This window comes from Primulina eburnea, chromosome 18, assembly GCF_022965805.1.
Source record: "Primulina eburnea isolate SZY01 chromosome 18, ASM2296580v1, whole genome shotgun sequence".
Lineage (NCBI taxonomy): Eukaryota > Viridiplantae > Streptophyta > Magnoliopsida > Lamiales > Gesneriaceae > Primulina > Primulina eburnea.
Genome location: NC_133118.1, coordinates 17,891,941 through 17,917,234, shown reverse-complemented (window position 1 = coordinate 17,917,234; position 25,294 = coordinate 17,891,941). Strand labels below are relative to the sequence as shown.

The 25,294-nt window shown below is 38.9% G+C and overlaps 1 pseudogene; it reads left to right on the top strand.

Annotated features, from left to right (window-relative positions):
• Window positions 1-24,061: 24,061 nt before the first annotated feature.
• On the top strand, window positions 24,062-24,160 carry LOC140820364 (small nucleolar RNA R71; annotated as a pseudogene).
• The last annotated feature ends 1,134 nt before the right edge of the window (window positions 24,161-25,294 follow it).

The window sequence follows — 25,294 nt, the reverse complement described above, 5'->3', positions numbered from 1 at the left end:
ATAAAGTATAAAGAAACCATTAAAAAGTAAATTATATTAAAATAAAGATTGTTTATTTCACTTGAGTCAATAAAATCCCTAGCCAACCGTTGGCTTGCAGGGCATCTACTCTAACAGATAGGATATTAGCGATAGAGCTACAGTCCATGACGGTTAGGTCAGGACACCGGATGTTTGGTTATATCGAGTAAATAGAATTGGAATTTCTTCTATTACGCAATTCGATATAGGAACACCATATTTGGTTATATCGAGTAAATACAATCACTATTCCTTCTTACGGAATTCGATATAGGAACACCGTATCTGGAAACCGGGATCCCTAGACTAGGATTAAGTCCAGTCTGAATTGTAGAGTTACGAGCATTGTCGACAGTCTGTGATTGATTATGTTTCAGATTTTGATACATATTACTGTTACCTGTTACATGCTTTATATTTGTTTATATGATTGCATGTTTCGTTGATTTATACTGGGATTATATTCTCACCGGAATTATCCGGCTGTTGTCTTGTTTGTATGTGTACATGACAACAGGTGGGATAGGATCAGGGTCCAGGAGATGAGGAGAGACCGTGATAGAGTGGAGACTTCGGACTTGGATGTATATAGGGTTTTGACACTTGATATTTAGATGTTGAACCTTAGTTTTACTGATTTGTAGACGGTACAGGACTTGTACTTTATTTTATACTGAGTTGTATATTAGTTGATTTCACTACGTTCCGCATTTTAACAAAAAAAAATAATTTAGACCCTGTTTTATAACTGATTAATTAGTCCCAATGATGATTAAGAACTTGATTAGCGTTCGGATCCCCACAACAGGTGGTATAAGAGCGATAGATCCTTTAGACTGAGATAGGAGCTAGTGAGCGGGGTAGAATGTGTTTTCTTTCCTGCGTTTGATTGCTAGCATGAATTCCTGTTTTAATACATATTTGCCTGAATATCTGATTTTGATATGGTATTGTGTATTATTTGGAATGGATCAGCTGTAAGATGATCCGAGGAGGACTGAAACTGGTAAGTAGTATTTTGAATTACTAACCCCTTTAATTATCAGATATGCCTCCGAGAAGGATACCAGAACAGGGGAGTACATCGAATCCTCCCATGGATGTGACCACTACTCCCATGGAGAAATTGTTGAAAAGGTTTCAGTCCTTTCATCCATCGACTTTGAGGGGTACGGAGAATTCCGTGGAATGTGAGAGTTGGTTGGACGATATTGAAATGATGTTCGAGTCTTTAGAATATACTGATGAGAAGAGGGTGAAACTGATCGGACACCAACTGCATGACGTTGCTAAAAATTGGTGGATTACAATGAAACGGGCAATGGAACAACGAGGTACGGCCATTACCTGGAATGTGTTTAAAGCTGAATTTTATCAAAGGTTTTTTCCGGTATCGTATAGGAAGGACAAGGGAGCCGAATTTGCAAACATGAGACACGGCCAGTTAAACATTGAGGATTATGTGGCCAAGTTCTCTACACTGTTGAGAATTGCTCCCCATTTAGCTGAGCATGATGAGGCCGTTGCGGACCAGTTCATAAATGGCCTAAATCCAGAAATATTTACGTAGGTAAACATTGGGAGACCGAACAATTTTACCGACGCACTGAACCGAGCTAAAGGAGCTGAACCCGGTTTATTGAGATAGAGAGAAGCTTTGTTTGTGCCTCCAGCACTGGCACCACAGCAACCACCTCCCAGATTCGAGAGTGGTAGTGGTAGCAGGAAGAAGGATTTCTTGAAGGCTAGAGGAAAGCAATTCAAGAAATCGGGAACTAGCTCGTCCAGTTCAAGCGGCTCGAGACAGATCAGTCAGGGCCAGAGTTATACAGGACCATACTGTAGCACTTGTGGAGGGAGGCATTCCACAGAGCAGTGCCGAGGAGTGGTTGGAAGCTGTCGTATCTGTAGACAGCAGGGACACTTTGCCCGAGTGTGTCCACAGAGGAGTGCCCAGGGATCACAGGCAGCGGAGTCATTGGGATCAGTGGCTCAGGCAGGTAGACGACCATCTTCCGTCCATACTTTTCAGCCAGCACCGTCTACTCAGTCACACCAGAGGCCCGGAGGAAGCCAGACAGCGAGCCAGCCTCCGAGACAGCAGGCCCGAGTGTTTGCATTGACTGAGGAGCAGGCATAGGATGCACCTGACGATGTAGTTGCAGGTAACTGTCTTATTTCTGGTTATCCTGCATATGTATTGATTGATACTGGTGCATCGCATACTTTTATTTTTGAGAGGTTTGCATTGAATCGTGCATTACCTATTGAGTCATTGTCTGCGGTAGTGTCTGTTTCTTCCCCGTTAGGAACAGGTTTGATATCGGTGAAGTCTGTGAAATCTTGTATACTGCAGTACGATGGGCATACGATTGAGTTGGACTGTATTGTGCTTGGGATATCTGACTTTGATTGTATTATCGGTATCGGTATGTTTACCTAGTACAGGGCTACAGTTGATTGTTTCCACAAGATTGTTCGATTCAGACCTGAGATGACTGAGGAGTGGAAATTTTATGGTAAGGGCTCTCGTGCCAGAATTGCTTTGATATCTGCAATGAATATGACTCGACTATTGCAGAAGGGAGCGGATGGATTCCTGGTATATTCAGTTGATTTACTGAAGACGAGCCCATCATTGGCAGACTTGCCAGTGGTGTGCGAATTTGCTGATGTCTTTCCAAATGAGATTCCTGGATTGCCTCCGATTCGAGAAACAGACTTCAGCATTGAGTTAATGCCAGGAACAGTTCCGATTTCGAGGGCTCCATACAAGATGGCACCGATCGAGTTGAAAGAACAGTTGGAGGATTTACTGGCCAAGGGGTTTATTAGACCGAGTGTATCTCCTTGGGGTGCTCCAGTACTGTTCGTAAGAAAGAATTATGGGTCGATGAGACTTTGTATCGACTACAGGCAACTGAACAAGGCAACGGTAAAGAATAAATATCCATTGCCCTGTATTGATGATTTGTTTGATCAGTTGCAGGGTTCTTCAGTGTATTCCAAGATTGACCTGAGATCTGGATACCATCAACTGAGAACCAGATATGGACACTATGAATTTATTGTCATGCCATTTGGTTTGACGAATGCACCGGTGGTATTTATGGGATTAATGAATCGAGTCTTTCAGAAATATCTCGATGATTTCGTGATTATTTTCATCGATGATATTTTGATTTATTCAAAGAATGTGATGGAGCATGCTGAACATTTGAGAACTGTGTTGCGAATTTTTAGGGCGGAGAAATTATATGCTAAACTGTCGAAATGCGAGTTCTGGTTGAAACAGGTGGTGTTTCTGCGGCATATCATATCCGAAGACGGGATATCAGTTGATCCCAGTAAGGTTGAGGCAGTGATTTCGTGGCCGAGACCGACATCTGTTCCAGAGATACGGAGCTTTATGGGTTTGGCAGGATATTATCGCCGATTTATTAAAGATTTTTCGAGTATTGCCAAACCGATTACACAGTTGACGCAGAAAAATGCTCCATTTGTTTGGTCTGAAGAATGTGAGACCAGTTTTCTTGAACTGAAGAAAAGATTGACCAGTGCGCCTGTGTTGACGATTCCTTCAGGTACTGGTGACTTTGTGGTTTACTGTGATGCATCTCACCGCGGATTAGGTTGTGTTTTGATGCAGCGGGGGCATGTGATTGCTTATGCCTCAAGACAGCTGAAACCCCATGAATCTCGTTATCCAATTCATGATCTTGAATTGGCAGCCATAGTCTTTGTTTTGAAGATATGGCGATATTATTTGTACGGTGAGAAATTCGAAATCTATTCTGATCATAAAAGCTTGAAATATCTGTTTTCACAGTCAGAGTTGAATATGAGACATCGAAGGTGGCTTGATTTATTGAAATATTTTTCTTGTGAAATCAAATACTACCCAGGAAAATCTAATGCAGCAGCTGATGCACTGAGTCGAAAGGTATGTTCTTTATCCTTATCGACTATGGGTGTTTCGAATTTGATTGAAGACTGCTGTCTGTTTGGATTAGTATTTGAAATAGATCAGAAACCCATGAAATTATATATTATTCAAGCGGAACCAGAGCTGATGTTGAAAATTAAAGCGGCTCAGAGAGTTGATCAGAATATACAAAAGTCAATTGCTATGGTTAAAGCTGTACATCGATCAGAATATCAGGTTCAAAATGGTATTTTGTATGTGAATAATCGCCTTGTTGTGCCGAATGTTTTGGATTTAAGACAGCGAATACTGATAAAAGCGCACAACAGTCGATTTAGCATTCATCATGGTGGCAGGAAGATGTATAATGATTTGAAGACACAATATTGGTGGAAACAAATGAAGACTGATGTTGCAGAATTTGTTTTCAAGTGTCTAAATTGCCAACAGGTGAAGGCTGAAAGAAAGAAACCAGGAGGATTATTACAGAGTCTGTCGATTCCTGAATGGAAATGGGATCACATTTCCATGGATTTTGTGACACAGTTACCGAGATCCTCCCGAGGTTATGATGTGATTTGGGTCGTGATTGATCTATTGACCAAATCAGCATGCTTTATTCCATACAAAATGACGTACAGATATGATCAGATGGCCGATATTTATGTTAAGGAAGTTGTCAGATTGCACGGAGTGCCGAAGTCGATTGTTTCAGACCGTGATCCTCGGTTTAGTTCGCACTTCTGGCAAAGTTTGCAGCAAGCTCTCGGTACAAAATTACATCTGAGTACCGCATATCATCCACAGACTGACGGACAGTCAGAGCGGACGATTCAGACATTGGAAGATATGCAGAGAGCTGTAGTGCTTGATTTCAGCACTAATTGGCAAGATGCATTGCCTCTTTGTGAATTTTCATACAACAATAGCTATCAAACGAGTATTGAAATGACACCATTTGAAGTGTTGTACGGAAAGAAGTGTCGATCACCTCTGTACTGGGATGATATCTCTGAAGTTCCTGAGACTGGACATGATATGATCAGAGATATGACTGAGAAAGTGAAATTGATTCAGTAAAAAATGAAGGCAGCTTAGGATCGACAAGCCAAATATGCCAACCTCAGACGACGACCGTTGGTATTTGAGGTAGGAGACTGAGTATTCCTGAAGATTTCTTCTTTCAGAGGTGTTGTCATATTTGGCAAGAAAAGAAAATTGTCTCCAAGATATGTGGGTCCTTATGAAATTCTAGAAAAGATAGGAGATCGTGCCTATCGACTTGAATTACCGCCTTCATTATCAGGAATACATCATGTTTTTCATCTATCTATGCTGCGGAAGTATCTCCCTGATGATTCTCACGTGATGCAGCAAGACGAGACCGAGCTGGATGAGACATTGAGTTATGTCGAGAAACCAATTCGGATTATCGATCGTAAAGAAAAACAGCTCAGAACAAAGACGATTCCTCTTGTGAAAGTTCAATGGACTCGTCATGGCATCGAAGAAGCTACTTGGGAGACTGAATCTGATATGAGACTAGAATTCCCAGCATTGTTTCACTGATGTAAATTTGGATTTGATTTTAATTACATTCCTTATACAGATTCTGTATATACTCCTTATTGATATGATTAATTGCCTGTGATTTCGAGGACAAAATCGTATCTTAGGGGAGGAGAAATGTAATGCCCGGAAATTTAATCCTAGTAATCTGTAATTATTGAGTTATAATTTGATACGATTATAAAAGGATTAATCGGGACACGATTTGAGGTAACGTGTTAAAATCTATGTGCGAGGACAGTACCATCGGCGCACATGCGCGACATGAGACGCGCACATGCGCGAATTGGACAGAAGGTCTCGCGCATATGCGCGACAGGAGGGCACGCATATGCGCTAGCTGCGCGATGGGATAAGGAAAATTCCAGTAGGCCTCGCGCATATGCGCGAGGTAAGTCGTGCATATGCGCGAGTTGCCGAGGAATTCACATGTTGCAACAGTAGGTCTCGCGCATATGCGCGCGGTTAAGATGCGCATATGCGCGAGGCATGCAGAATGGGAAAGTGACATTTGGCTTAGTATGCAACGTTAGTATATATATATATATATAATATATATATATATACAAAACATACGAAAATTCTTCAGAAATCATCAGAAAAGAATCGAGAGAAGTTGTTGTGTAAGTGTTGAAAATCCTTACGCCTTTTGTGAGAAATCCGTCCCTCCGATTTTAAATCCGACTTCAGTACTGTGTTCCTATCAACGTAGGCTACAATTGGACGTAAGTTTTACAACGTTTTGACATGTTTTGGAATTATGATATTGTCATAATTGAATAAGACTCATATATGTTGTTCTTGACATATTAGACATCATAGAATCGAAGTCAGATTAAGAAATGGACTGATTATGGAATTGTTATGATTTTCTGAAGTTAATTTACTGAGATATGATATCAGATTGTATTGGTATTGATTATTAATTGAAGGAATTGTTATCTGGTGATGTGGTATTGACGGGAATACGGAATTTGTACCGTTATGCCGATGATTTGATTTAAATCCAGATTAATCAATTTCAGTGTTGAATTAAGATTGGAATATTGATATTAGTATTCTCGATATGTCGTTTCAGATTTACAGAGACAGTCTTGAGTTCAGAACTAAGATTGCTTCAGACCGAGACTACAAACGGAAGGTATAAGTCAATGTGGTATCGGGAGATCGACTTGAGTCGGTTTAGACTTGAGTTTCCATAAATCACATACTTTATTTTATTGCATTGATATTTGCATTGATTGGAGTGATGTACTTGTTTTCTTAAATTATAGATAGCAGGTATCAGATAAGTAATCTTGTGACAGAAGTGCCTGATAGTGGCGGGATCGCCACGGGCACATTGCACGATGTCACAAGATAGTATAGAAATCTTGGGACAGAAGTGCCTGATAGTGGCGGGATCGCCACGGGCACATTGCACGATGTCTCAAGATAGGATATTAGTGATAGAGCTACAGTCCATGACGGTTAGGTCAGGACACCAGATGTTTGGTTATATCGAGTAAATAGAATTGGAATTTTTTCTATTACGGAATTCGATATAGGAACACCATATTTGGTTAAATCGAGTAAATAGAATCACTGTTCCTTCTATTAAGGAATTCGATATAGTAACACCAATCTGGAAACCGGGATCCCTAGACTAGGATTAAGTCTAGTCTGAATTGTAGAGTTACGAGCATTGTCGACATCTGTGATTGATTATGTTTCAGATTTTGATACATATTACTGTTACCTGCTACATGCTTTATATTTGTTTATATGATTGCATGTTTCGTTGATTTATACTGGGATTATATTCTCACCGGAATTATCCGGCTGTTGTCTTGTTTGTATGTGTACATGACAACAGGTGGGACAGGATCAGGGTCCAGGAGATGAGGAGAGACCGTGATAGAGTGGAGACTTTGGACTTGGATGTATATAGGGTTTTGACACTTGATATTTAGATGTTGAACTTTAGTTTTACTGATTTGTAGACGGTACAGGACTTGTACTTTATTTTATACTGAGTTATATATTAGTTGATTTCACTATATTCCGCATTTTAAAAAAAAAAAATTAGACCTGTTTTATAATTGATTAATTAGTCCCAATGATGATTAAGAACTTGATTAACGTCCGGGTCCCCACACAAGTGCACGATGTCAAGTAATAGTATATTGTATGTGAGTACGAGTATCGTTCCACGGGAGACTGTATTTGACAATTATTATTTTAAGTTATTAAATCTTTAGTAACAAAATTTGGGTGGTTGTTTATTACTACTATGCTGAAAGAAACATGCAAATGAAAAAAAAATCGAGAATTGAATAATGAAAAATAGTATCTAAAATGGTTGATTGAAATTCAATGAAAAATGAATTTGTTGGGAATATCGGTTCACCTACCTCTCGGTAATTAATTAATTCTTTTGATAGTGATTTTATGTTTCCGACAAGATTTCCTATTCAATTGAACACACTCTCTCGAGCTATGCCAAAATAATTCTACTCAGTGAAGTAATTAAATTTCTTTAATTATTTGTCCAGAGTGAATCGCATATCGGTCTATGAAATCCCCTAATTTTCTCCCTACCGGACTATGACTATCGGTGCGTATCAAATTTTATATATCTATGTAAATTGTAGATCCACGGACTATGATACTCGTTCCTATCACAAGCCATTCTCTCGAACTCACTCGCAATAAAAAACATTGTTAAAGTTAGATACACTATAACAACACAATGAAAAATAGTAGCACATTCAAGAACAAAGCAACAATCGATATATAATTTAATTAAATCAATGTTTGGGTGTGGGGACCCGGACGCTAATAAAGTTCTTAATCATCATTGGGACTAATTAATCAATTATAAAACAGGGTCTAAATTTTTTTTTAAAAAAAATGCAAAGCGGAAACGTAATGTAATTTACTTCAAATTACATATGAAACATAAACATACAATCTTGTGTTATCTACAAGAATTCAACTAGGTTCAACTACATATCAGTGCTGAATCCTAAGTTGCTTCGAAGCGCGGATCTCCACGCTATCTAGTCCAGCCTCGTTCTCTTCTTGACCCTGATCCTAGCCCACCTGTTGCCATGCACACATACAAACAAGACAACAGCCGGATAACTCCGGTGAGAATATAATCCCAGTATAAATCAACGAAACATGCAATCATATAAACAAATATAAAGCATGTACGGGTAACAACAATATGTATCAAAATCTGTAACATAATCAATCACAGATTGTCGACAATTCTCATAACTCTACAATTCAGACTAGACTCAATCCTAGTCTAGGGATCCCGGTTTCCAGATGTGGTGTTCCTATATCGAATTCCGTAATAGAAGGAACAATGATTCTATTTACCCGATATAACCAAATATTGTGTTCCTATATCGAATTCCGTAATAGAAGAAATTCCAATTCTATTTACTCGATATAACCAAACATCCGGTGTCCTGACCTAACCGTCATGGACTATAGCTCTATCACTAATATACTATCTTCAGACATCGTGCAATGTGCCCGTGGCGATCCCGCCACTATCAGGTACTTCTGTCACAAGATTACTCGTCTGATACCTGCTATCTATTATTCAAGAAAACAAGTACATCAGTCCAAATCAATGCAACTATCAATGCAATAAAGTAAAGTATGTGATTTCGGGAAACTCAAGTCTAAACCGACTCAAGTCGATCTCCCAATACCACATTGACTTATACCTTTATCTTCTCGGTCTGACGAAGACGAAGCCCCGAATTCAAATCTGTCCATATCAATCTGAAATCACAATATCGAATAGACCGTGTCAATATACCGCTTAACTCAAAGCATGTTCTGATCAATACACAATCAAAACATAATCTGATCAATATCGGATCATATACAATTTAATCCATATCGATAATATCCCGATATAATCGAAGTCACTACTGAAACTGATCAATATCAATCGACTGATGTTTTGACTACATAACAATACAATCTCGATAACCCCGTCAGTCCCATCATCACAGATATAATACCAGAACTCATAATCAGTATCAGTTCAACTGATAATCTCAATAACAATACAAATCTGATATGAAATCTCAGTCAAATTGATTCCAAAAATCATAACAATTACATAACCAGTCCGTTCTTCAATCTGACTTCGATTCTATGATGTCTAATATGACAAGAACATCATATATGAATTATATCCAATTCTGACAACATCATAATTTCAAATCATATCTAAACGTAACAAAACTTACGTCTAGTTGTAGCCTGCGTCGACGGGAACTGAGTACTATACTCAGATTTAAAATCAAACGAACAGATCAAAATAAAAAGGCGGAAGGATTTCTGGTAAACCTCCTCGGCCCTTTTCTCGATTTCTTCTTTCTTTCCTTCTGAAAATCGTTTGTTGATATGTATATATATATATATATATATATATATATATATATATATATATATATATATATATATATATATACCCACGTCGCATGCAAGGGCAAGTGGCATCTTTCCGTTCTGCATGACTCGCGCATATGCGCGCTCAAATCCGCGCATATGCGCCGGAAGCCTTATCCAGCTACTGGACTACTCGCGCATATGCGCGCACATAAGTCGTGCATATGCCCGAAACCTATTGTCTCGTGCCCTCTACCACTCGCGCATATGCGCGCCTTCTGCCACGCATGTGCGCCAACCCTTCTGCCCTGCTCGCGCATGTGCGCCGTTCACATCGCGCATATGCGCCGAGCACTTCCTAGGCTACTGGACACCTCGCGCACATGCGCGCCCACATGCTGCGCATATGCGTGGGGTCTTCTGTCCACTCCGCGCATGGCTCGTGCATCACGTCGCGCATGTGCGCGAGTACAGCTCCTTGCACATATATTTTGCGTCTTTTCTCACCTTTCCCGGTCCACTCCATTCCGTCAATAATTACCCTGATTAATCAATAAATCATTTTAGATTAATCTTATATTACGGTAATTATACACAAATCATTTCAATTACGGTAATCCAATTCTCGGGCCTTACATTTCTCCCCCCTAAGATTCAATTTCGTCCCCGAAATCATAAGCAATCCAATCGTGGAATACAGATAATCATATCTGATCCCAAATCGGATACAAGAAGGAGATATACACCAACTTCAATAAACTCATATCAAACTCCGTCTTCCAGGTAATCTCTTCGATGCCCTGTTAACTTTACTGTATTTCCAACAGTAGAATAGTCTTCATTCTGAATTTTCATTCTTTCACGCATCCCTGATTTCAATCTGAAGAAGAATTCAAGAAGTATAATATCATCATACTACTTAAGATCATTCTGATAAAATCAATTGCAAATACTGGCTATACAACATCCATATATACCAATCAATAGCTCCTAACAACTCAATCTTGGCTTCAAATACCAACAGTCATCGCCCGACGTTGGCATATTTCATATCAATTTCCGAGCTATCTTCATTTACTTTTGAATCAGTTTCATTTACTCTATTAGATATCTGATCCTATCAAATCCTATCTCGTGTATCACTGCAATATCATCCACATATGAAGGAAATCCATAGTTCTCACTGTACAATACCTCGACTAAAGCTATTTCGATAATTGTCTAATAGCTATTATTGTACAATAATTCATAAAGTGACAAGACATCAGGTCACTAGTGCTAAAATCCAGCACGACAGTTACTGGATATCCTCCAGTATCTAGATAGTTCACTCCGACTATCTTTCAATCTATGAACCATAGATGAAAAATCATTCTATACCTCTTGCCAAAAGTACAAAATCAACCAAAAATCACGGTATGATATAATCAACTCTGGCATTCAATACAATCTGACCCATTTTCTGACATACCTCTCAGTCGTCTAGTCATATCCGTACGTCATCCTGTACAATATAATATATGCAGATTCGAGTAATTTATCAATCACAATCAGATCACATCGCAATCTTGAAAATATTGTGATAATTCCATTACAAAATCCATAGAAATATACTCCCATTTCTATTTAGGAATCGATAATCTGTATAACCAATCTCCTGGTTTTTATCTTCCTGTCTTCATTTGTCAGCGATGTAGACATTTCAATACAAATTCTGACATAACTGATTTCATCTGTTTACTTCAAAACTGTCTATTCGAATTATCCGATATTTGTTGTTACCAGAATAATACTGAATCTACTACTGTGTGCATCTGACAATACCTGTCATTTCAAATTCGAATATTTGACACAAACAAATCAGCTAATAATATAAATTAAAGAAAAATACCTACCTGGTATTCGGTTCTGACTATCAAAATCAAGTTCTGAACAGTCTGATCAAACTTCTGAACTGCTTTAATCCTCAAAATCAGTTCTGGCTCGACTGAACTGTATATAAGCTCAACGGTTCATAACAATTGGTATCAAACACGGACTTAGAATGATAACAATATCGGATCAGATTCAAAATATCAATACGCAATACTGATCTAATAACTGCATAGAACGCAATTTCTGACATTTCGAAAATTCTGTCATATTCAATGTCGTTTTCAGGGGTTTTTTTTAAAAATAATTTAATTTTAAAAAAAAATTTCAAAAATAATTAAAAAAAAAACATTTTCAAAACTACTGTAATCCGCGCTCCGTGAGCGCGGACGCTGCTTACGTGGAGCAGCGTCCGCGCTTACGAAGCGCGGACGGTGATCCATGTCAGCAGCATATTATTTTAGCGACGACATTTATAACTTAACCGTCGCTAATTTCCGACGGTTTTAAAAACCGTCGCTACACCGTCGCTAATATTGCGACGGTTAAACAACCGTCGCTGAAATTGAATTAGCGACGGTTTTTTACCGTCTCTAATTAGCGACAGGTTCTTAACCGTCGCTAAATGCATATACAACCGTCGCTAAAAACGCATAATTTCAAAAGAGAATTTGCGCGCTGCGAAAACCTATTTTTGTTGTAGTGAAGACAGAGCAATAAACAGAACGACGGTTTTTTAACCGTCGCTGTTTATCACAGTGTTTAAACCGTCGCTAAATGCGCATAAAACCGCCGCTAAACGCGCATAATTTCATAAGAGAATTTGCGAGCTGGGAGAAACCCATTTTTGTTGTAGTGAAGACAGAGCAAAAAAAAGACAAAAAATTCATCAATAAATAAGGCTGTTCATCGGTCGGTTTTTTTCTCTATCTTCACTAGGCACTAGGGGTGTTCATCGGTCGGTTCGATTTTGAATTTGGTAATTCGGATATCAGATTATATATTTTTAAAACCAAAATAAAAAACCAAACCAAACCAACCGATGAACACCCATAGTGCCTAGTGAAGATAAAGAAAAAAACCGACCGATGAACACCCCTATTTATTGATGAATTTTATGTCTGTTTTTTGCTCTGTCTTCACTACAACAAAAATAGGTTTTCGCAGCGCTCAAATTCTCTTATGAAAATATGCGTTTTTAGCGACGGTTGTTTATGCATTTAGCGATGGTTTAGAACATGTCGCTAATTAGCGACGGTTTAAAACCGACGCTAATTCAAATTCAGCCGTCTTGAAGTTAGCGACGGTTTCTAAAACCGTCGGTAATTAGCGACGATTATTATATAAATTATGTCGCTAAAATAATATGCTGCTGACACGGACCACTGTCCGCGCTTCGTGAGCGCGGACGCTGCTCCACGTAAGCAGCGTCCGCGCTCACGGAGCGCGGATTACAGTAGTTTTGAAAATGTTTTTTTTTTTAAATTATTTTTGAAAAAGTTTTTTAAAATTAAATTATTTTTAAAAAAAACCCCGTTTTCAGCCACTGATCACGGTCTCACTGTGCTACAATCAATCAGTATACTATCTTCAGATATCAGAGACTCTGAATACAATCTGTTACAATCCCGATTCATATCCGAACAATTCTGTATACAACAATCTCAGTTCCCAGAACACTCAATACCATTTCAACTGTTCAATTCAATCAATCATATGCTGCGAATATATCAAAATGTCATAGATAAACCGAGCATAAAATCATCAGAACACTTCCGAGCGTAGGATTTATCAACCCATAAACGGAACTGAAGTACTTTATAGAGAAACATATAATCAGATGTAACTCTAACTCTTTAGGCAATAAATCTTTCAACTGATATCTCAATTCTCTCTATTCAACCAGTGTCGATCTATACGGAATTTTTTTTTTTAAATGAAACCAGTACCTGATGTCAAATCAAGGCTGAAATATTCCCTGATATAAGATAAGCCTGAAATCTCATCTGAAAGACTATAGCAGACTTCCTGTTACTAGTAAATCAATCTCTGATAGGCTCAACTTCAGTAATTAACTGAATACATAAGGAATTACTCCATTCCTTTCGATAAATCATCGATTCATAAATAATATAGATATTAAGGAATTCAAAATCGAGAATCCTTATCATATATTATTCGTTTTCTAGTCATTTCAAATCTGAATCTTACCATCTCTTGGCAAGAAATTACAACCTCTATGTACTTATTAGCATATCGGTATCAATAATGCGGTCAAAATCAGACAACATAAGTACAACATAATTTAATTCAATCTCATTCTCATCTTACTGTAGTATACAATATATAACAGAATTCATTGATATCAATTCCTCTTCCCAAAAGGTACAAGGATCAATACTACAGTAATACAGACCCAACAGGTACAACATATATCAATGCAACTTAGTCAAAGATAATCGTAGTGAATGCATTAGTATATATAAATACATATGCAATATAATCATAAAAGATCAGTACCTGTCACTGTATCATCACGTGTGTCCTGGTTCTGTTCCTCGATCACCACACCTAGATGATCCAGCTCCCTGAAATCTGCGGGAACCTCTCTGTGGACAGACTCTCGCAAAATGTCCAGACTGTGGACAGATGTTGCAACTACCAGTCACTCCCTGGCATTGCTCTGTGGGATGTCTCCCTCCGCAAGTCCTGCAATAAACTCCAGTATAACTCGGGCTAGAACCACAGGAGCTAGATGAACCACTCGGTCCACTTCCTACTTTCTTAAACTGTTTCGTTCGAGTTTTCAGCAACTCTTGCTTCCCACTCGTACTGCCACTATCAAATCTGAGAGGGGATTGTTGTGTCTGGGGTTGCATCGCACACAACCTTTTTAGTTTTCTAATCAGACTCGCCTCCACTCTCTTCGCTCTACTCAAGGCATCAGCAAACTGGTACGGTCGCTGCATATTCATCAATGCAACTATCTCCGAGTTCAATCCTCAGATGAACTGATTCGTTACAGCTTCATCATTCCCAGCTACATGAGGAGCAAAACGCAGTAAAGTAGAGAATTTATCAACATACTCTTCAATATTCAGTTGACCTTGCCTCAAATTCTCAAATTCTGCTTTCTTGTCCTCTCGGTATGAAACTGAGAAAAATCTTCGATAAAATTCAGTTCTGAATATTTCCCACGAAATCATTGTACCTCTCTGCTCTAATATTCTTTTACTTGTAATCCACCAACTCCTAGCGGCTTCTCGTAACTGGTTAGGCACCATTTTAACTCTCTGTTCATCTGTACGATCAAGTAAATCGAACAGTATTTCTATGTCATCAAACCAGTTCTCACAATCTTCAGACGTCTCGATACCACTCAGAATCGGCGGCTGCAATGATTGAAATTCTTTCAACTTTGTTTCCATCTGGGTTTCTGATACATCTATCAGATCAGTCGAAGTACTACCTCGTTCTGGAACTCTTCTAGGAGGAATATTTGATAATCACATGTGTTAGTAGTAACAGGAGACAAATCCGTCTCAATCCCAATCCTGATCAGCTTACCTCTGATCAAGAATTGGTTCTGATCCAGTTTCAAATAATACATATTACCAAATCAACTCAGATATTCAGGTAACATGTAGCTTAATATACAGTAAAAACATACTGAAATCTCAGTATATACAATGTAATTTCAACATTATATTCCAATATGTGCCATGTAACTTCAAGCAATAACACATAACATCATGCTAGCACACACCATGTAATTCAACATTATATTATACCACATGCTAGCAATCACATGCAAGGAAAGAAAACTCATTCTACCCCGCTCACTCTCCTCTATCTCAGTGCTAAGGAACCTACAGTTCACGGACCTACAGCTCTGATACCACCTGTTGTGGGGACCCGGACGCTAATCAAGTTCTTAATCATCATTGGGACTAATTAATCAATTATAAAACAGGGTCTAAAATTTTTTTTTTTAAAATGCAAAGAGGAAACGTAATGTAATTTACTTCAAATTACATATGAAACATAAACATACAATCTTGTGTTATTTACAAGAATTCAACTAGGTTCAACTACATATCAGTGCTGAATCCTAAGTTGCTTCGAAGCGCGGATCTCCACGCTATCTAGTCTAGCCTCGTTCTCTTCTTGACCCTGATCCTAGCCCACCTGTTGCCATACACACATACAAACAAGACAACAGCCGGATAACTCCGGTGAGAATATAATCCCAGTATAAATCAACGAAACATGCAATCATATAAACAAATATAAAGCATGTACGGGTAACAACAATATGTATCAAAATCTGTAACATAATCAATCACAGATTGTCGACAATTCTCATAACTCTACAATTCAGACTAGACTCAATCCTAGTCTAGGGATCCCGGTTTCCAGATGTGGTGTTCCTATATCGAATTCCGTAATAGAAGGAACAGTGATTCTATTTACTCGATATAACCAAATATGGTGTTCCTATATCGAATTCCGTAATAGAAGAAATTCCAATTCTATTTACTCGATATAACCAAACATCCGGTGTCCTGACCTAACCGTCATAGACTATAGCTCTATCACTAATATCCTATCTTCAGACATCGTGCAATGTGCCCGTGGTGATCCCGCCACTATCAGGTACTTCCGTCCCAAGATTTCTATACTTATCTTGTGACATCGTGCAATGTGCCCGTGGCGATCCCGCCACTATCAGGTACTTCTGTCACAAGATTACTCGTCTGATACCTGCTATCTATTATTCAAGAACACAAGTACATCAGTCCAAATCAATGCAACTATCAATGCAATAAAGTAAAGTATGTGATTTAGGGAAACTCAAGTCTAAACCGACTCAAGTCGATCTCCCAATACCACATTGACTTATACCTTTATCTTCTCGGTCTGACGAAGACGAAGTCCCGAATTCAAATCTGCCCATATCAATCTGAAATCACAATATCGAATAGACCGTGTCAATATACCGCTTAATTCAAAGCCTGTTCTGATCAATAAACAATAAAAACATAATCTGATCAATATTGGATCAAATACAATTTAATCCATATCGATAATATCCCGATATAATCGAAGTCACTACTGAAACTGATCAATATCAATCGACTGATGTTTTGACGGCATAACCAGTCCGTTCTTCAATCTGACTTCGATTCTATGATGTCTAATATGACAAGAATATCATATATGAATTCTATCCAATTCTGACAACATCATAATTTCAAATCATATCTAAACGTAACAAAACTTACGTCTAGTTGTAGCCTGCGTCGACAGAAACTAAGTACTATACTCAGATTGAAAATCAAACGGACAGATCAAAATAAAAAGGCGTAAGGATTTCTGGTAAACTTCCTCGGCCCTTTTCTCGATTTCTTCTTTCTTTCCTTCTGAAAATCGTTTGTTGATATGTATGTATATATATATATATACCCACGTCGCATGCAAGGGCAAGTGGCATCTTTCCGTTCTGCATGACTCGCGCATATGCACGCTCAAATCCGCGCATATGCGCCGGAAGCCTTATCCAGCTACTGGACTACTCGCGCATATGCGCGCACATAAGTCGTGCATATGCACGAGACCTATTGTCTCGTGCCCTCTACCACTCGCGCATATGCGCGCCTTCTGCCGCGCATGTGCGCCAACCCTTCTGCCCTGCTCGCGCATGCGCGCCGTTCACATCGCGCATATGCGCCGAGCACTTCCTAGGCTACTGGACACCTCGCGCATATGCGCGCCCACATGCCGCGCATATGCGCGGGGTCTTCTGTCCACTCCGCGCATGGCTCGTGCATCACGTCGCGCATGTGTGCGAGTACACCTCCTTGCACATATATTTTGCGTCTTTTCTCACCTTTCCCGGTCCACTCTGTTCCGTCAATAATTACCCTGATTAATCAATAAATCATTTTAGATTAATCTCAGATTACGGTAATTATACTCAAATCATTTCAATTACGGTAATCCAATTCTCGAGCCTTACATTAGGGTAGGATCCCCTTAAATCCCAATAAATATTTAAAGTTTAGCTAATAGAATTCATGGTAGAAATGAAGAAAACAACGTTTAAAAGATAAAAACTAAATTAGAAATACTAGATTTGACGAAAAAACACAAAGACGATGCCCGGAAATCTTCGACTCTTCACTCCAAGCGTGAAATCCTCTCCAAACTTTTTGGTGGCTGCTGAATGATCTCCCCTCCAAAAACGTCCAAAAAAAATCCCTTCCATATCATGCACATGCCGAAAATAAGGTGAGGAATCGGCCAAAAATCTTTACACAAATAGATGGCGCTCGGGCGGTAATATTTCACCGCCCGAGCTCCGAGTTCTCTGTATGTTTACTCTTCGGAAGGCAAATCTCCCGCCCGGGCGGTAGAATATTACTGCCCGAGCGCCACACTTTCGGGAAATTGGCTGAGCGAATCACTTTTCGCGCCCGAGCGGTAAATTCTTGCCGCTCGGGCACAACCTTTCTTCCCATTTTTGCACATTTTGTTCCGATTTCAGTTTTCCGATCATTTTTCCTACAAATTTACCACGCCCAAGTGAGAAATTATAAGCTGCATAATCTTACTCTAAAATGAACAGATTGTAAATGAAATGTACGTATGCACAATGCAAACACACACAAAACCAATGTAGTAAAACACGTAAAAACCACACCTATCAACCCCCACATACTAACCTTTTTCTTTCCCTCAAGCAAAATAGGTTACAGACCACAACTAAGACATGAAACAAAACACAAAATGAAAGTATTAAAAACAACTAAACGGATGGCGAAACAACAAACTTACATCTCATGCCTCAGTGGGTTTGTGAACCACATCCAATTTGTGTACTCACAACAATTATTAACACCTCTTTCAAAACACCACAAAATATTTTTATTTTGCCCGAACTTGTGGTCGTGTGTGTGTTGTGGATTTTACTAGATTTTGCATCAGATAGTTCAGTTTGCAAATCATGTGGGTCACCGAATCAACAATTCAATGCAAGTTTCTCTCTCCTGAGTTCTGTTTCCATTGGGGACCAACCAGTAAACACAAATCAGGAGAATTTCATAGTTGTACCAAAGATTTAGGGAGTTCATATCCATAAGTTCTCAAGTGGTTCAACAAGATTGGGAGTACGTAGACCATTTTCACTATGCATTTGTCAGAAATTTTCTCTGACATTTCTCAACGCCATACATCTACATCTTTTTAGCCTTGGGATAGGATTTCATCCCTTTTTGGCTCCCCCACACCTTACATCCCCTTTTTTCACACCATATTTTTTTTGGGTGCATAGTTTTTTCGTGCGTACTCCCTAGGATTGGAATGAAGGGTATGTTTATTTATCTGGCCTAGAGATTAATTTTCAGGTCCTATGCACGATTGGGCTAAAGTGTATTTGAGATATGCTTTGAGTTTCTACTCGAGTTCAAGCTACTGGTCAGTCATTCATTTCCACATATATTCCTTCAAGTTCTACTCGTATCTCATTTTTTTTTTATTTTGTTATTTTAGAAAAACAGTAAAAATAACTAATAATAATAAATAAATAAATAAAAAATTAATTTTCATAAAAAAATCAAATTAATTACAAGATAAGGGAAAGAGAGGTAGTTCTCAATTTATAGTCGAGAGCTGGACTGTCGGTCAGTTTCAGTTCGGATTTTTTTGGAAACGTGTGATTCCAAGTTGTGGCTCAACTGTGCCACCCATGTAATGCTTCAGTCACTGGGCATTGACCATAAATGTCCCATCCTTTCCATCTTGCAATTCTACAGCTCCCGATGGGTAAACCTTGGAAATCACGAATGGACCAGACCATCGCGACTTCAATTTTTCGGGAAACAGTCGCAACCGAGAGTTGTAGAGCAGGACATTTTCACCTTCCTTGAATTCCCTATCGATGATTCGCCTGTCATGAGCCCTCTTTGTCTTTTCTTTGTATGATAGTGCGAGATCATATGCCAGATTCTGATTCTCTAACTCTACAGGTAGATGACACGATTTACCAAAAAATAACCTATATGGTGTAGTTCCTATAAGTGTTTGGAAAGCAGTCTTATATGTCCAAATAGCGTCATCTAAACTTACAGACCAATCGTTTCGACTAACACCAACCACTTTTTCTAAAATCCGCTTGATTTCTCGGTTAGACACTTTCACTTGACCACTCGTTTGGGGGTGATATGGAGTAGATATCTTATGTGTGGCACCATATTTGCTCAAAAGTTTCTCAAAGAGTTTGTTGCAAAAATGGGTGTCACCATCACTAATGATTTCTCGTGGTGTCCCAAACATGTTAAAAATATTTTTCTTTAAAAATTTCTGGACCACTTGAGCATCATTAGTGGCATATGCTTCTGCCTCTACCCACTTAGACACATAGTCGACCGCCACCAAATATATTTTTCGTGAACGAGTTGGGAAACAGTCACATGAAGTCTATTCCCCACACATCAAAAACATCACACTCAATAATATTATTTCAAGGCATTTCATGACGGTTAGATAGGTTAACTGTCCGCTGGCATTTATCACAAGTAAGCACATAAAAATGAGCATCCTTAAAGAGGGTTGGCCAATAAAAGCCACATTCAAGTACCTTAGATGCCTTCTTGGTTGGTCCAAAATGACCACCTACCTCTCGGTCATGGCAATGGTTAATGATTTGACCAAACTCTTCCTCTACAACACCTTCTGATCATAGAATCTGCACAAATCTTGAACAAAAATGGTTTCTCCAAAAAATAATGTTTCACGTCAGAAAAGAATTTCTTACATTGATGAAACGATAGATTGGGTGGTGGTGTGCCTGTGACAAGAAAATTAGCAAAATTTGCATACCAAGGACATTGTCTCACGTCAAATAGATGCTCATCAGGAAACCAATCATTTATAGCATGATATTCACAGTCATTACTAATCAGCTCCAACCTAGACAAGTGATCCGCTACTACATTCTCGACACTCTTCTTATCTTTTATTTCTAAATCAAATTTTTGCAACAATAAAATCCACCTAAGTAGGCGTGGCTTTGCATCTTTTTTAGAAAGTAAATATTTCAACGCAGAATGATATGTGTAAACATTTACTTTTGACAAAACAAGGTATAAGTAAAATTTGTCAAGCGTAAATACTATTGCAAGTATTTCCTTTTCAGTTGTTGCATAATTCAATTGAGCCTCATCAAGGGTCTTACTTGCGTAGTAAATTGTATGAAATACCTTGTTTTGACGTTGGCCAAGCACAGCCCCCACCGCAGTATCACTGGCATCGCACATGATCTCGGAGGGCAGATCCCAATCTGGTGCCACCAAGACAGGAGCCGTCACCAAGCGCTCCTTCAAATCCTTGTATACCTGTAAATAGTCAAAATTGAAATCAAAAGGCACATCTTTCATAAGTAAGGAAGATAGAGGTTTGGAAATTTTCGAAAAATATTTGATAAACTCTCTATAAAAACGGTGTGGCCTAGAAAACTTCTAACTCCCTTTATTGAGGCTGGTGGTGATAGGTTCTTTATGACTTCTATTTTAGCTTTGTCCACCTCAATCCCTTGTTCTGAAACCTTGTGCCCTAAAACAATTCCATCTTGTACCATGAAATTGCACTTTTCGCCATTCAGCACCAAATTTGTCTCCTCGCACCTCCTCAACACGGTTCTCAAATTCTGCAAACACTCATCAAACGTTTCACCAAAGATAGAAAAGTCATCCATAAATATTTCAAGGAAGGTTTCAATCATATCATGGAATATATCAGTCATGCAACGTTGAAACGTAGCAGAGGCTTTACAATGACCATAAGGCATACGGCGGAAAGCAAAAGTTCCATAAGAACAGGGTAAAGTGGTTTTCTCTTGGTCCTCAGGTGCAATAGTGATTTTATTATACCCCAAATACCCATTTAGAAAGCAGTAAAACTCATGCCCCGCTAGTCTCTCCAACATCTGATCAATAAAGGGCAGGGGAAAGTGGTCCTCACGGGTGGCATCATTCAACTTCCTATAGTCAATACACACTCTCCACCCCGTGACCGTCCTCGTCGGAATAAGTTCATTCTTTTCACTAGTGATTATTGTAATACCACCTTTCTTAGGCACACATTGGACAGGACTTACCCATGCACTATCAGATATAGGATAGATAATACCTGCATTGAGGAGTTTGATAGTTTCGGCTTTTACTACCTCTTGCATCTTTGGATTCAATCTTTTCTAGGGTTGCATGAGAAGTGAGTACTTGTCTTCCATCAAGATCTTGTACATGCTGACTGATGGATTGATATTTTGATATCTGCCACCTTCCAAGCAAATGCACTCTTGTGCGCTTTCAAAACTTCCAATAGTTTGTACTCCATCACATCTGTCAAGGCAACAGAAAATAATGACAGGTAAAGTGTTGTTCTCACCTAGGTATACGTACTTTAGGTGTGGAGGCAATGGTTTCAGCTCAAGCATTAGTGTTTCCTCGATGCTTGACTTTTGAGGGGTCAAATCTCTTCGCTCTCCTAAATCCATCCTCATTGGCTTTCTCCATGGATGGTTGGCATTAAAGTATGCCACGATTTCAGCTTTTTCTTCATCCAAATCATCCTCTTCAATTCAGTTGTGAGGGTGGCTTCCACTGGATCTTTCATGGCATCCTGCACAAAATTACACACTAGTGAATCCACAGCGTCAATTCTAAAAAAATTATCAGTGTGCAGTGTATGCTTAAAAGCGTTAAAGACGTCAAAGGTAATATCTTCCTCGCACACTCGCAATCTCAACTTATCTTCTTGAACATCAATCAGTGCCTTGCCAGTTGCAAGGAATGGTCTTCCCAGAATTAAGGGCATCTCCACGTCTTCTTCCATATCAAGTACCACAAAATCTGCAGCAACATGAATTTGTCCACCTTTACCAAGACGTCCTCTATGACTCCTCGCGGGTATTTGACAAATCTGTCTGCTAGTTGCAAGGACATCCTTGTTGGCTTAGGTTCTTCTAATCCGAGTTTCTTGAATAGAGATAACGACATAAGATTAATACTCGCCCCAAGATCACACAAAGCTTTATGAAAAAAAATATCACCAATCACGCAAGAAATAGAAAAACTCCCTGGGTTCTTCAGTTTTGGTTGGATTTTGTTTTGCACCAAAGCAGAGAAATTCTCAGTTAGATTTACCGTCATATGATTCTCCAATTTTCTTTCGTTTGCTAAAATGTCCTTCAGAAATTTAGCATAGCTTGGCATTTGCATCAGAGCATCAGCAAAGGGAATATCGATGTGCAATTTCTTGAATACTTCTAAAAACTTACCGAATTGTGCACCTAATTTCGCCTTTTTTAATGCTGCAGGAAAAGTTGGAGAGATAAAAATTTCAGATTATGTAGTGGGTTCTGGTCTTGAGTTGGAAGACTTATCTTTTGATGACTTAGTTTGTCCATCCTGTACTTGAGTTTTTTCTGTCCCTCTAGCCTCTAAGATCTTTCCGCTCTTCAACTCAATGGCCTTCACTTGCTCTTTTTGATTGTTCTATGTGTTACTTTCCAAGGTGCCCAGCTCTCTACTTGCTATCATCTTTGCTAACTGTCCAATTTGATTTTCTAGCCCTTTTATCGATGCATCTTGGTTTTGGAGTCTAGTTTTGGTAGATGAGATGAACTTAGACATCATCTGCTCCAAATTGGACTTCTCTTCTCTAGGAGGATCAGTTGTGTACATCGGTTGTTTCCCAAATGGTTGTCCTCCTTGTGGTCGATTCTTACTGTTTTGACCACCCCATGAGAAGTTGGGATGTTGCCTCCATCCAGGATTATATGTGTTTGAGTACGGATCATTACTTGGACGGTTTTGAACTCCCACTTGATTCACAGGTTCCCTTTCTAGCACATAAAAAGGACCACTGTCTTGACAGTCCTTAACATAGTGTTTTCCTCCGCATTTTTAACAAAATACCTCTTTTATACGCATAGCCGTGCCACCCATATTCAAACCATCCAGTTTCATGTTCAAGACATCAAGTTGTGCAGTAATAGCGGAAAGTTCAGTTACCTGTTGAACTCCTACACTTCTTCGCTGGTTGTTCCTTTCAGATTGAGGATGATAGCTGCTAGCAGCCATCTCCTCCAATAACTCATATCCTTCCTCAACAGTTTTTTTCAAGAGTTTTCCGCAAGAAGCAACATCTATCATAGTGCGATTAGGAGTAAGAAAGCCATAGTAAAAGGTTTGAAAAACTAACCCAATTGGCAGTTCGTGATGAGGGCATCTTCGTATTAGATCTTTGAAACGCTCCCATGCCTCACATAAAGATTCCTGCTCAAATTGAGCAAATGTGGTCTTCATGGTCTTAGAGGGAGGAAAGTATTTAATGAGAAACGCTTTCGCCATGTCCTCCCATGTGGTGATCGAACCTACAGGCAAAAAATTCAACCATGCTTTAGCTTTATCACGTAATGAGAAAGGCAATAAACGCAACCTAACAACATCATCAAAAACTCCTTAAATTTAAAAGTATCACAAATTTCAATAAAATCTGCGATGTGCATGTTTGGATCATCTACTGCAGATCCTACAAACTGGAATGTATTCTGAATCATCTGAATTATAGCTGGCTTGATTTCGAAGTGATTTGCCCGCACAATAGGCCTCACAATGCTGGGGAATGCACCATCCAAATAAGGCTTGGAATACTCTAGCAACGGTATGCAGCGTGGCATCTCAACATGTCGAGCATCATGGTGTTCCTCCTCATGATCATGCTCGTGCCTCTCCATTTGTTCCTTCAGTCTCTGCTGTTGTCTTCTCCAGCGGAAAGTTTTTTCAATTTCAGGGTCAAACTGCTCAGCTCCACGTCAAGTGACTTTGGCATGCACTGGGAAAGATATTAGTAATAGAATATGGAGTGTTAGTTAAAAAAATGTAACAATGCTAAAGAAAATAACTAAAAATAAAATTGTGAATTAACAGTCCCCAGCAACGGCGCCAAAAACTTGGTCGAGCGAAACTTGCACTGTGGAATCCGTAATAAAAATATGGTTTTGGATGTTCAAAAATTAATCGCAAGTGCACGATGTCAAGTAATCGTATAATGTACGTGAATACAAATATCGTTCCACTGGAGATTGTATTTGACAATTATTATTTTCAGTTATTAAATTTTTAGTAACAAAATTTGGATGGATATTTATTACCCCTATGCTCAAATAAACATGCAAATAAAAAGATTCGAGAATTGAATAATGAAATATAGTATCTAAAATGGTTGATTGAAATTCAATGAAAAATGATTTTTTTGGGAATATCGGTTCACCTACTCCTCGTTAGTTATTTAATTCTTTCGATAGTGATTTTTTGCTTCCGACAAGATTTTCTGTAATGCGCGAGATTTTTATCTGCTAATCTGCGAAATGATTTATTTTGAATTGATATGATTAGGAGAGGAGTAATCGGGACACGATTTGATTCGGCATGAGAAGATGTA